Source organism: Gadus macrocephalus, chromosome 10 (assembly GCF_031168955.1).
Source record: "Gadus macrocephalus chromosome 10, ASM3116895v1".
Taxonomy (NCBI): domain Eukaryota; kingdom Metazoa; phylum Chordata; class Actinopteri; order Gadiformes; family Gadidae; genus Gadus; species Gadus macrocephalus.
The window spans coordinates 14938084-14952900 of NC_082391.1; the positions used below are offsets into that span (position 1 = coordinate 14938084).

General features: G+C 41.1%; 1 protein-coding gene across 2 annotated transcripts in view; it reads right to left on the reverse strand.

The window, feature by feature from the left end:
* enox2 (ecto-NOX disulfide-thiol exchanger 2) overlaps positions 1-14817 on the reverse strand; it is a 134156-nt gene that overhangs the window by 106363 nt on the left and 12976 nt on the right. The gene's annotated exons all lie outside the window — the stretch shown is intronic.

The window sequence follows — 14817 nt, forward strand, 5'->3', positions numbered from 1 at the left end:
GTGATGACCAAACTAATTGGCTTGCCCCAGCTATTATGATAATAATATGCTTATGTCACCATGCAAAAACACTATCAGGACTGCAGTGACTCCATAACATCCCTCAAATACCAGTCCTAACTCTTTGGATTTTGATAAGCAGGTACATCTGGTTAATTAAGTGATTAGTTTAAATGGTAAATGGACCGAATTTATATAGTGTATAGTAAAGGGCTTTACAATATTGCCTAACATTCACCCATTCACACACACACATCGACACACCGACATCGGTGTCAACCATGCAATGTTGACAATCAGCTCGTCGGGAGCCGCTAGGGTTAGGAGTCTTGCTCAGGGAGATCTCGACACTCACCTGGGAGGAGCCGGGGATCGAACTGGCAACCTTCCGGTTACCAGTCAACCCGCTCTATCTCCTGAACCAATCTTAAATCATGGTACCAATTTTACCGTACATGTACAGGAAAATGATTTGACCTACTTCTGAGTGAGAGGTCATTTGTAAATTTCCACGCTCCTAAAAATATTTAGCAGTCTGATGAAGCCTTCAATGATCCTCCTCAGCCAATAACTCTCCCAGAGCCAAACTTATAGTTCAGCTCCAGCACAGTCACACAAAAAAAAAAGTTCATTACTTCCATACCCGTCAAAGTGAATAATGACCTGCAGGCCGGAAACAACTGCAGTGTTGTCCTCACTCCCATCTCTAAACAACTTTCCTCTGTATTGACTTTTCCCCATCAGTATGAAGGATAAAACTGGCCAAAATCACAGACCAAGGTAGTCACCAAAAAGCCATTCTAATGGAGATAGGGATAGCCTTAGATAAACCCCTAGCCCTTAAAAGTTAACAAGTGGATTCTGCTGCCTGTTTCATCCTTAGTCTGGAGAATGGAACAAAAAAAACATCAATTTGGATGGTTCTGGGGGAACTGATATAGACTGTGCACCAAACGAAGTGGACACTCAAAAAAAAAAAAGATTCAATAAACATCCTATCCATGAATAGCACCTTTCGCCTAAGCACAACAGCCCAGGGTTCGGCTTTGCCCACATAACAGTAAGGACATCTTCGCAGAGATCCAAAGGGATGAACCGAATAATTAAAGAGGCCACAGAGTTAATCTTCAGCAAAGTGTGACTTATAAATCAAATACATTCCTGGGTTTCAAATCGGGTAGAGCACACCAGATAAGGGCTATTTTTCTTCCCTAATGCCTCTCATAAGTGTGGCGCTCACAGATAAATTATGTCTTGACCTTGTAACTGTGCACTGAATTAGCACAGCATAACCATGGAGTCAGGCTCTATGTAGGTCTGCAGAAAGGTCTTAAAACATTGAGCTGGGATTAAATGCCTCCGATTCAGCAGTGAATGTGCCAGAAAATAAGGTCAGGTTGGCCAAATGGTGCTACTGCCAAAAAGGGTTGCATTGAAGAATATGCATGTTATTTTACTTGGGATTCAAAATCTGAACAAGGAGGACCATGCAACAGTGGGGGCTCAACACACTAGGACAGCTAAAATATTCATAGTGAAAAAGGAACACAGAAATCCCATTTTCCACACACTTGGTAGTAATGAATTACAATCCAAGAATATAAATAAGCGTGGATTCAATAGCCTCTTCAAGGAAGATGTGCTGTGCAGAAGTTGCCCTGATTGAAACTATAATAATAATAATAATAATATATTTAATTTGTAGAGAACTTTACATTCAGAAATCTCCAAGTGCTACAGAGTTTAAGAGAGGAAAAAAAAAAAAAATGGGTTGTTTGAACATATAATGCATAAACAGTAAAAGGGAAATTAGCAAAAGGCTTGGACACCAGGTAAGATTAGCTCCCGCAAAAGGTAGTCAATTCAGAGATTGATGCATTTGTATGTACCCAAAGCCCTTTACAATTATTACCTAACATTCAGCCATTCAGACTGCAATGGCGGTAGTAAAAGGAATGCTTTGCAATGAGACTGAGTTTGTAGGTATATCAATGGTGCACAGTTGAACACATTCTCCTCAACATATAATGTATACAAAATATACACATGGAAATGTTCGCTGTGCATCATTAACTAGATGAATTTGCATTATAAATCATCATTTAGTGTTGATGTTCCAGATTGAACCAGTAAATACTTTGATTTACGATTAAAAACAAATGATAAACATGTACTCTGTGCCCCTCCTCCTGCGTCGGCGCCAAGTCCCCAAAGATGGACCACATGCATGATCTAAAACACCTCGGGGGATTGCTCATCTTGATTCATTCCAAATGACACCGCACACGCCCGGAGCCCGACTGCGATCCGAGATTGGCCCGCGCGTTGAGGGAGATTATCAGAGTTAACTGGCCTGCAATGTGATAGAGAAGAGGGATACCAAACAGCCGGATGTGGACCCTCATTCATCTTTTGGCCCAGCAGCTGGAGAGAGGCTGCCTAGACGAGGCATGGACCGACGGAGACTGCATTTGTTCGCTTGCATTGAATTCATCACAGTGACTTTACTGGAACTGATCCATACTTCACAAGCATCTCTCGCGTCCCTTTTCCTCTTCTTGTAGCTGTGACTTTGCCAGAATGCTTATCTCTATGATGCAGTACCTCATCTCCTGCAGAGGCGACAGAGGGGAAAAAAAAATGCTTTGGGGTCCTGGGAATTTCGAGGAAATGCGTAGGAAGATGTACGTGTTTGAGAAAGATGACATGAGTAAAACTCAATGTTGTATATAGCTATGTGGCTTTGAGAATAAAGTGTGTATACATGTAGAACGGCTTTCGTTAGGTCAATGAAGACCTACCAATACATATTTAAAAAATGCTGAACTCAACTCAAATTATTACTTTCAATCCAAACAAACGAGAAGTTTCAGTTCTTCTCTAAATTATTAAGATTAATTTTTATTATTTTTTTATTATTAAATTGAAAACAGACTGGATTATGTTGAAAGGCAAAAACCACTGCTTTTATGAGACAATGGATAAAAAAGGACATGGCTGAGACTGGCATATTGTACCCAGCACCACTTGCCCTGGTAATGAGCAGCATGGCCCACAGCTTCACATCCTCTAACCCTACGCCCCATTGTAAAATTGTGGCAACAATGTCAAACCGTAAAAGTGAATGAGGAAAAAAACTCCACCAATAGCTATGTAATGTCAACATCACTGAACTCCAATGCTGCGCATCAATAAAACAGATGTTAACCAGCATGCATGTTGAGTGAATGTCTAGTGGGGCCTTTTAATGTCCTCTGATTGGTGGATCAGTGCTTGTTAACGGAAAGGGACATGCTTGAGATTGTTTGTATGTCTTCATTGGTGGTGAGGATAGGATACCCATGGTAACGCCATGGTAACAGCTGCCACAGAGAAACACAATTCTGGCTTATGAATACGGCATTGTATTATGAATATCTTTCTCGTTGGATATGTTTTAGTATAATAAAAAAGCAGGTTGATTTTACATCCCCAAAAAGGAAATAAATGATGTTGTTTACTGGCAATGTTATTTTATTATTTTGTCTGAGGTCTAATTTGACCAAGCCTTTGTTGTGGCTGGGAATTTTTATATGAATTTTGTATGGCCGATATGTGGGCGGCCATACAAGTCTGCATTAATTGCCATACTGATACCTAGATGTATAATATAATTGGCTATTGACTATTGGCTATGAGTAAAGTTATTGCAAGAACTTAGTCAATTTTTTTACACAGATAGAAGCAAAAACGTGTATTCCAACGCTGCATAGAATCCATATATATCCATAGTGAGGTTCCCCCTTCCCTGTAAACAGCGTCTTTGAGTGTCTAGAAAAGCGCTATATAAATTCAATCCATTATTATTATTATTATTTCCATGTGTGAGTCAATTTATGGTTGTATTTAATACTCTTTTATCTTGATTCATTCTTTCTTATTAAGGGGTCTAACATGGTTTATGCCGACAGTGAGCTGCCAGTGCAATCCTTTCTTTAAGTACAAGGACAACCTGTCCCTAAAAACAGAGATGGTGAGGTAACCACTGGTACCGTAGTTTAATAAATGTCTACAAGGGTACAGCTTGGAATGGACATGTTTGAGAATTGGTGAAGATTTTTTTTTTGATTGCATTGTGCTAAATGTCAATTAACAATTGATCTAACAACAGTATCCTATGGATAGGCAAATTGTTAGCTTCGGTGGATTGGATATCACCCAGGTGGAATAAATTCATATAAAAAAGGTGAGGTGGAAGCTCATAAATATTCATTCGTTATTGCAGCAAATATACAATAACATACAAATATTGTGATGCAACAAGCTCTTTGGGAAATTATATCGTAAAATGAGTTTGTTGGGGTTGCATCTCTTGACCAGAGGCATCACTTTTGGCCTATATCACAGGTAGCTTATTATTGCCTACTTTCAAGTTTGTTTGGAACGGATATAGCGCAACAAAAAGTAAGAAGGGACAAAACTGAATCAACAACGAAGGCCAAAGTTGGCAGACTGATTAGACATGCGAGTTTGTAGAACAGGTGCCACACCCTCAGCATTTGCACAAGGTTCAACTTCAGAAAAAAAATTCTGGGGTGATATAAAAACATAATTTCATGTAGGATTTCCACACAATGGCGTTATACTAGGGCACATTGGAATTGGGGCTCTATAGGTCCAGGTTTTGATAAAGCAGTATTCAGAAACATCGAACAATTAACAAGTAATCGTCAACAGGATGTAGCCTCACTCAAAGTGTATTCCCAAAAGTCTTTAAGCACTTTAAAGCTATTTACCATAAGAATTTTAACAGCATGAACTTGACATTCTACATTTTAGCTGAACTGCCCTCCCAGATCTCTGCAGCGGCCTGACCTTGAGTCTGACAGCGGCTGGGCTGAAGGGGCCATATTATGTGCCATAATAAGAGGGGATAAAGGACTTAATGATGCAGACCCAGTCTCTTTTCATTGTCCTTTTTTTAACTCTACCAAGGGTTTCTGAGCCACAATGGCAGTTACTGCCTCTGTAGTGTTAGGACGGGAAGAGCCTCACCTCCTTGACAGAGCCTCACCAATGAAGGCTAGCTTGAAAGGACCTCTCTCTCGCTCTCACTCTCTCTCCCCCCTGTTATTTACGAGTTGGGTGTGGGCCAGTCCATCTTGTTCAACAGCCATAACCTGGTGTACTCTTCATGTCCGTGGCCAATGAAGAGGCAAGGTGAATTATTCTCTCCCCCCCCCCCCTCTCTTTCCCTGTCTCTAAAATTCTGTGTTTCTGCTGCTGGTTCGTCTTATTAATGGCAAAAGGCAAGCGAGAAGAAAGCAAAGTCGGCCTATTAAGACCTGTAGCACAGGAGAAATTGGCAAACAAACCAAAGAAAATGAGATTTGGCCAAAAAAGGTGTAGGTAGGTAGGTAGGTGTGTGTGTGTGTGTGAGTGTGAGTGTGAGTGTGAGTGTGAGTGAGAGAGAGAGAGAGAGAGAGAGAGAGACCTATTCGGTGACAGTGTCTAGGGCATGGGTTGAAAAGAGCAGAGGTTTGGCGGCTTTGAAAAGTCCAAAGATGCAGTCTTGCGTAGGAACCAATGGAGGGACTTGGCTGCTTTTGAGTGCTTCTGACAGGAGATGCCGAGGTAGGAAGCAAGGCATGTAGGACATGTACGGGTGGGAAATAAAAGAACAGGACCAATGAGCTACACCTCCCCCTCATCTTTTTCTCATGTGATCCTAAAATAAATTCACAGACGTGCCATCAAAGTTAATTAGAATGCTGTCAGTTATGACATCCTAATCACTACCTACCAACATGCATAACATCACGATTTCAGTTGGCTTTATAAAATGGAGGATAAAAACGCAACCGCAAGCTTGGTTGTGTATCTGTTGTGTGTGTGTTCTCTGCAACCCCCCCCCCCCCCCAGGGCTCTAATGGGCAGGCTGTGATGCAAAAGCTGACAAGCCTCTTCTGCTCCTCATTGTAGTCGTTAATCTTAAAAGACTAATTAGCTTCTTCTCTTCTGAAGCCTTCCCCCTAAAAGGAAGAGGAGTGCTGTGGCTATTACGGCAGAGATATGGGAGTAAAAAAAATACCATAACCAAGATGAATATGTTGGATTTCGGGACTCCTGGACAGACCGAATTTAAACTAACTGAACATTTTTGAAGACGAGAGGAGGTTGAGCACATAGTGATGTATTCAAATTCATTCAGACTTCTGAGATTTCCATTTTCGTAGTCAAGCCAAACTGAAAGTGTCCTGCTGGACTCTCAGCATTTCACCCCATATTAACATAATTTCACATTGACATAATGTTGTCTGAGCACTGAACAGCAGTGTACAAACAGTGAAATCACCCCGCTTGCTTATGACGCAAATATATAAAGCTGGGATACTAACGAAGATGCTAACAATTGTTGAATTGTTTACCAGTTTGACGAAAGATGCTACCATGCGTAGAAGAATACGCAAAACACTATTTCTCCTTTAACCTTGTTCCATTTCTCCACCACTTAGCTCACTGCAATCATTCCTCCCCCCTTACCAAACTCAACACTAGCTCCAAGCAAGCATCAATAATTCATTGTTTGAAACGGATACAATGAATACCAATTCCCTCATATTGTCCGGCCCCGTCATCAAAGCTGATTGCACAACCTGAGGATATTACCATTGTTGGCGGCAGCAACGCGCCTGACATTTTAACCAGTCAGGCAGGACAGATGATGAGGCAGGGGACAATTAAGAGCCTGTTGCCTTTGGACGGATGTCCAAAGGCAAAAAAATAAAAAAAATAAAGTATAATAATACGTTGTTTGGTTTCAAATGATCCAAGCTGAGTTTCCAATAGAAAAAGGATACAGGGAAAGGCGCCGTTTCAATGGGCAGGTGAAGTCATCGTGGATGTGTTTGTAATATAGTGATGTGTGGATTATCAACAAAAATAATCACAAGAACAGTTCTTAGCCTTTATAATGCTCTTATTTATTAGACAAAAAATGTATGCAACAGCTCAGAAGTGCATTTTGAATTCAAACGAAGAATGAATTACTTTGAATCGAAAAACTGTAATCAAATACGGGTGAAGTCGTTAATCTTATTTGGCAGACGACGGTTCCTATGTGGGCATATGTATGTATGCAAATATGCAAATGTGTCTAATTAAGAGTCAAGTGGCCCTCCCAGATTATAGGTCATGAAAACAATTTGTCCACTTCCTTACTGGCCACAGCGCTTTGCAGACTGCACTCATCCCTGCCAGGCTGAATTGACTGATGGATATCCAAACTCGGAATCAGCCGACACTATTAAGGGGTCTACTGGAGCGCTGCGTCTTAACTGTTCCCAAAGTGCTGAAATTGGCTTGGCAATTCATGCCTGCTATTGTCTGGGGCCACCGTGACCAAGTTAATTTCTTGCAAGACAAGTGCAAACAATTATGCAGACACACAATCAAAAATAAAGGAGAAATTGAATCATCTGAAAAAGATGTTTGCTTTTTCCGCATAGAGGGAGGATACAGGAGGTGACCCGTGCTAAGTGAGCTCTACCAGATTAAATTACAGCAGTTCGCCTCTTGCCTACGGTTTTCCCATTATCTATAAATAATAAAATAAATGCCTGTAAGAAACTGATAATAATGAAGTCCAACAGAAAATGTAAATGTAATCAACTATTTGCTGGCCCACCGCTCCAACGTGGGTTTTTTGAACTTCACCAAACACAAGTGAGAGGAGTGAAAGGCCACTGCTTCTGCCCCCACCTGCCTATTTTAGTACTGGATTATTCCTGGTAGTATTAGAGTCTGACGAGATAAGTCTTCTCTCTATATTCATGGCAGCCGGCTGGATGAACCAGACATCATGTGGTACTATTTCTTTTAGGTTTGCCTGTCATGGTTGGTCAAACAAGGGACAGAATGCATGGTCCAAGACAGTGGCTGTGGCTATTTCACGGAAGGTCTTCGGGGATGTATTGAAAATTCAGAACTAATTATGTAGTCTCAGAACATATTATATGTTCTGATGCGCCCGAGGTTACCTACCTCAACCTCGGGCGCATGCGTACGCTGCGACTGGCAGGGAATGAAAAGTTTGGTACCCGTTTTTTTTTTTTACTTGTTTTAAGTGTTTTTAAGTGTGCTTATTGCTATCCTATGGAAAGTGTTCTTGGTGCCAACACATAAGAATGGATTTTTTTCACATCGTCGCTTTGGGAACTTTGTTTTGCCTGCTGCTTGCCTGGAAGAGTTGGGCTGTCGAGCAGACCTCGACGCAATACTCGCGACAGGAGTTGTTGGACTTTGCAAGACCAACTCGCGCCGCAGATTTAAGGCATGGAATTCCGGACTTTCTTCGTAGATCCTCTCCAGTATCCAGTGGAGAAACGAAGGCAAAACTGAGGAAATGTGGGAAACGGGGAGGCATCAGACTCCGGTCAGGAAACAGCATCTTGATAAGATTCCTTTGCCTTCTGTCATCATGGGAAACGTACAGTCACTAAGAAACAAACTGGACGAACTCCAGGGGATGGTTCGTTTCCAGAAGGACTACAAAGATTGCTGTGTTTTGGCCTTTACAGAGACATGGTTCACTGAACGCGACCATGACACAGAACTCGCTATTGACGGCTTTGGAGCTCCCCTGCGCCTGGACCGAGACACTGAAACTACAGGGAAAAGACAGTGCGGCGGCCGGGGTATGTGTTTACATCAATAAAACATACTGTAGTTGCATGACAATCAGGGACCGCATCTGCACACCCGATATTGAACTTTTATCCGTCTCGCTGCGCCCCTTTTACTTGCCCCGTGAGTTTCCACAACTTTTCATAATCAGTATACATTCACCCCAAGGCAAACGCTGCGTCAGCTTGCAGCACTATTTTTGATTCGGTGCAGAAACTGCAGTCCATCTCACCCGATGCGCCAATCATTATTATGGGAGATTTTAACCAAGTGTCGCTTAAAAAGACCTTGCAAAATTTCTACCAGTATGTTTCCTGCCCAACCAGACGGGACAAGATACTGGATCTCTGCTACGGGTCAATTATAAATGCATACAAATCCGTCTCACTCTCCCCGCTGAGCTAACCCTAACCCATTTATTGCCTATTTATACAACTGTTTTAAAGAAGGAGAAAGTGCAAACTAGGGATGTTAAACTGTGGACTGAAGACTCTACACTAATCGTGATTAATCGCAAAAAAATTCTATGCTAACTATCCCTTGATTTCTTTGTCCCATTAATTTTTATCAACATGGATAAGTGCATTGGCTTGCCTTGTGCAAATGTTTTTTTATTGATAACAACATTGGCATATACTGATCAAAACAGGTGTGCCTTCAGGAATGCTTTGACTGCACAGACTGGGACACTTTTAAGAATACTTGTGACGATCTTGATGAACTGACAGATGTGTGTTGCTCTTATGCTGTGTTCTGTAAAGACATGATAATTCTTAGCAAAACTGTTAAAATGTATCCAAACAATAAGCCATGGTTAACCAAAGCAGTTAAAGGTGGTCTGGAAAAAAAGAGGCTGGCCTTCCAACAAGGAAGTTTAGCAGATCAGCATGTAGTCAGCAGGGAGCTGAAAACTGAGATCTCAAAAGCAAAAAATGCTTATAAATTTAAAATGGAACACAATATGGCATCAAACAATCTGGGTTCCATATGGTCTAGCATGAAGACCATAGTAGGCCACCAGAATCCAAAAAGTAGCAGTCGTATTATTCTGAATGGTTTTAACTCTGACATTGAGTCGTCAAATGCTTTTAATGTTTTTTATAATAGTTTTGACACAGTGGATTTTAGCAACACAACTCAGGAACTGGAGGATATGCTTGTAGACACTCAGCACTTTTTGAGTGTCTACAAATTGAACAAAAAGAAGTAGAAAAGGCATTTCTTAAAATCAAAGTGAATAAAAGTCATGGGCCAGACAAAATCTGTGGGCGTCTGCTTAAGTCATGTGCAGTTCAACTCAGCCATGTCTTCAATTCCATTTTTAACCTGTCTCTTAAAGAACAACATGTGCCAGAAATATGGAAAGATGCTGTCATAGTCTCTGTTCCCAAATCCAGCTGTCCAAAAGCTCTGTGATTTTAGACCAGTTGCTCTTACCTCTAATTTAAGTAAATGTAATCAACTATTTGCTGGCCCACCGCTCCAACGTGGGTTTTTTGAACTTCACCAAACTTCACCAAACAGAGCTTTTAAGGAAAACTGAGTGTATGCTTGACCCCTTGCAATTTGCATACAGGCCACACAGGGGAGTAGAGGATGCCACAGTCACTTTATATTTATGTCATTTGGAGGGACCCGGATCTAATGCCAGGATTTTATTTGTTGACTTCAGTTCAGCTTTTAATACCATCCAGCCCCATATTTTAACTAACCGGCTTTTAGAACAATTTGATGCGAGTAAGAATCTTGCAGGGTGGATTCTTAACTTTTCTCACGCAGAGTGAGAATAAACAGAACTTTGTCAGACCCTGTCTGCTCATCCACTGGCTCCCCACAGGGCTGTGTGCTTTCACCTTTGCTTTTTATCCTTTATACCAACATGTGTCGGAGCCAGTACGAAACTAGATTGATTTTAAAGTACGCAGATGACTCAGTAGTAGTCAGTTTGCTTAGGGGTGGGGAGAGCAGCCATGGACCGGTTATAGATGACTTTCTTAGATGGTGTGACAACTCTTATCTTCAGATAAATGTGTCCAAAACAAAGGATATGTTCATTGATTTTAGAAGGCAGGCTCACAGTCAGGAGGCCCTCACAATAAAAGGTCAGACCATTGAACAGGTAACCTCATATAAATATCTTGGGACAGTAATCGATTCCACCCTGAATTTTGACTTAAATTGTGAAGGGTCACCAGCACCTGCACTGTTTGAGGAAGCTTTCCTCTTTTAACATAGACAAAACCATGATGTCTTTGTTTTATTGTGCTTTTATCGTGTACATTTTAACATTTTCCTTAGCATCATGGTTTGGAAACATATCTTTAAAAAATAAGAATTCCCTCAACAAGATTGTCAAATAGTCCAGTAAGTTGATTGGTGAGACACAGCCGAACATGGAAGCCCTGTACACCAAACAGTTACAGAGGTTATCGCAATCCATTCAAAGTGATAACACCCATCCTTTGAACAGTGCATTTCAGCTGCTTCCCTCTAGACTAGGGATGGGCATGATTAATTGACGATCGACTAATTGATCGTTAAGAATTTCGTCGATTACGTAAATTTTTCATCGATTAAACTAATGCAGTGTGCAATTAAACATTTTACCACACGGGTGCAATATTTAAATTTGCGGCTCCTCCCCCGCAATAAACATCCCGCTTTGAACGGTGAACTCTTTACTCCTAGCAGCTATAAAAAGCTATAAAAACTATAAAAACTACAAAATGACTATTAATGCAGGCTATGTGGAAAAAATGCGGCGACTTTGGCTCAGCCTGGCTCCGCCTTCTTCCGCTACGTAGCTAAGATCGCTGCCGTTGTGTACGAAAAGTGTACATCGCCACACACTTCGCGATTTGACCGTTTTCAGTACGCTTATTTTCGCCCGATCTGAATCGGAACGCCCTACGTACTCAAACTTAGACGAGTAAGTACGGATAGTATGGATATTGGAACACGGCGATGTAATCATTAAGCGGACGAGGCCACGGCGAAGTATGGTGTGGGACCATTATGATTTAAAAAATGACATCTTGGGGATCACTATAGGCCTACCACTCAAAGCGAGGTTAGCATCGAAGCAGAAATAAAGAACTTTCTGAGCCCCTGGATTGTGGAAAGTTGTTCCCCCGCCTTGCCAAGTTAGCACGGAGGTATTTGTGCATCACGGCAACGTCGGTCCCCTCAGAGCGGGTGTTTTCGGCGGCTGGACTGACGGTCACCAATCCGTAGACTGGTTGGTTGGTTAAGTTATAACATGATTGTTTTTTTGATATTATTGTTATTATTTTGGGAAGAAACTAGGGGTGTGTTTATTTTTAGTTACGTTTATGAGCACCGGCTTCGAGCTGCATGCTCCGTTGCTTAGAGCAGAGCTGAACTATTGAACGGATAGCGCAGAACTATTGAACGGATCTGGTTTAACTGAGTTGTTCATCTAATAATAAAGATCCCAATGAGGAAAACACGCTGCATTTGTATTTATTTAATTTTGAATATATATATATTTTAATGTAAAATATTAACGATTAATCGACTAATTGATCATTAATTCTCCCGACGATCGACTAAGACAACTTATTCGAATGCCCATCCCTACTCTAGACAGAGGCTCAAAGTTCCCCAAAGCAGAACCAACCGCTACAGGAACAGTTTTGTTCCTGCAGCCATTATCTTTACTAATAAATTGTTGCAGCGCCACTAGTGGTGCATAACTTTGTTGCACTTTCTGATGTACTGAGCACATCTGTGATTTTTGTGTGTGTCTGTCTTGTCTTCCGTGAACGCCCTTTTCTTGACCTGCAAACCAAATTTACCCACGGGTATGAATAAAGCAACCTTGAACCTTGAATAGCCATTTTAGAGATAAAAAGTTGACGGTCTTCGGGTTAATCTCTGCTCTGAATCCATGACCGAATCCACTAAATCAACCAACCTCTCTATCGCTGTATGCCTGGAATAATGGTGCAAGCTGTAGTATTTCAATATATATATATATATATATATTAGTGCTGTCAAACGATTAAAATATTTAATCGCGATTAATCGCATTAATGTCATAGTTAACTCGCGATTAATCGCAAAAAAAATTCTAGGCCAACTATCCCTTGATTTCTTTGTCCCATTAATTTTTATCAACATGGATAAGTGCATCGGCTTGCCTTGTGCAAATGTTTTTTTATTGATAACAACATTGGCATACTGATCAAAACAGGACGATACAAAAAAAAAGCCTATAGTGCAATTAAACGATGAACATACAAACATACTGCCTTGAACATAGCAGTCAGGCTACTGCTTCTTTGTTTTGAGCCAAAGAAAAAAAAATAATCAGTTAATCGCGCGATAAAAAGATTAACGCCGTTAAAATTGGTTTGCGTTCACGCCGTTAATAACGCGTTTAACTGACAGCACTAATAATATATATATATATATATATATATATATATAAATAAAAATAAATACTCATCATATCCAATCATCCCAAATACTTAGCAAAAAGGGTTTTAGAAATAACAAAATCTGTACATTTTTATTTTCCTGCAAATCAACAGTTTATCAAAAAGATATACTTGAAAGCGCTGAACCGATTGGGATGCAAACCACTATCTCAGCGTCACAAAGTTGGGCATTTAACTGGAGCAAACTGTCTCATACCCTCTTCCTTAGCCTCTTCCTCACCCCCCCCCCCCCCCCCCACACACCCCAATCCTTTGTAGCAAGTGGGGTCTGGCAGCCCTGCTGCCTCCTGGCCTTATCGGACTGTGTTGCTTCGTAGAGCTCTGTGCTGTCTCTATTGGCATAATGATGGGCCGAAGGCCTGCCTCCCCAGATAAACACCTCCCCTGTTCCCCTCCCTTGCCAGTCTTGCTGCAAGCGTTAGAAGGAGAAAGTGACTCTGCCTCAGACGTTAGACCACAAAATGGCCGTTGGTGACAAGTCTGCAAAGGATACTGGATACGGTCCAGGATATATGGAAGTGATGGGTTAGGTCGGTGGCGATGGGAGTTGATGGAGAGAGAGTAAGAACACATTAAGGGCTTTTCTGTCTCGACAGGTGCGATTAACACCCAGGATACTTGCTGAGAACTGAAATCAAGAATTAAAGCATTATCCCATCAATATGAAAAAGTCAATGCTAAAAAGGGAAGCCAAAGTTATGAGCTGTTTTTAAAGCAAAAGTAGATTAAAAGATAAAAGCGACCATTTACAATTCTGAACTATAAAGGGAAGGAGAATATCCATTAAGGAGAGCATGATCAAAAATCAAATAAAAAAATGGTGTAAAACGAAGAAAGAAGAAATCTCCAGTGGTGCCTTAAATTAAAAATATGTTTTATAATTGTATTCCCCGAGGAAGTTTGAAGAGGACATACTAGAGAGAATGGGGTATAGAGTACAGGGATTTTTAAATGGAGTGAAATGAATGCTGCGAAAAGCCCCATCATGGGAGTAATTGAAAGCACACTATGGCACCTTCATGTTATTCAGGAAAAAGCGTGGTTTCTTGCTACACATTGTTCAGCTAATATTATCTCTGGAATATATGAGATTGGTTAATGGCGTAATGGAACCGAGGGCATTTTGACTTTGCTTAAGAACAATCTTCATAAGGCAGAAAACACAAAATCGAATAAGGGGGGAATTATTTCTTCTCATAATGTATATTATTACTTATCTTTATAAAATCAATTAGTCATATTTATTATCATTAATCACTCCGAAGGCCATGTAATTTACTCTGAAGTATTATATAAGATCTATTGATTAAAGGCTGGGGCACTGCTGCGCATGAAAGCAAATAAATTGGCTTTGCAAGGCAGCCGTTCATCAGCAGACCTAGGTACAAGAGTGCCAGGGTGAAAATAGCCATCTGTAGCTGTCACACATGCAAGGCATGTGCCCCTTCCACCTCTGTGCTACCACCAGTCCGCCAGCCAATATAAAAAAAAGAAACCACAGCAACAGATTACACCACCTGGTCTTTCCACATTGTCAGTCTATAAGTACACCAGACAATAAATGAAAGGTGACTGCCCGGGCCCAGCCAACCCGGACAGAACCCCGCGCTCAGGGGCCCCAGAGGGGGATATGGAGTTTCAAAGGCTACCTTTCGGGTCACACTTTTGGGAAGCTGTAATTGGAAAGCTT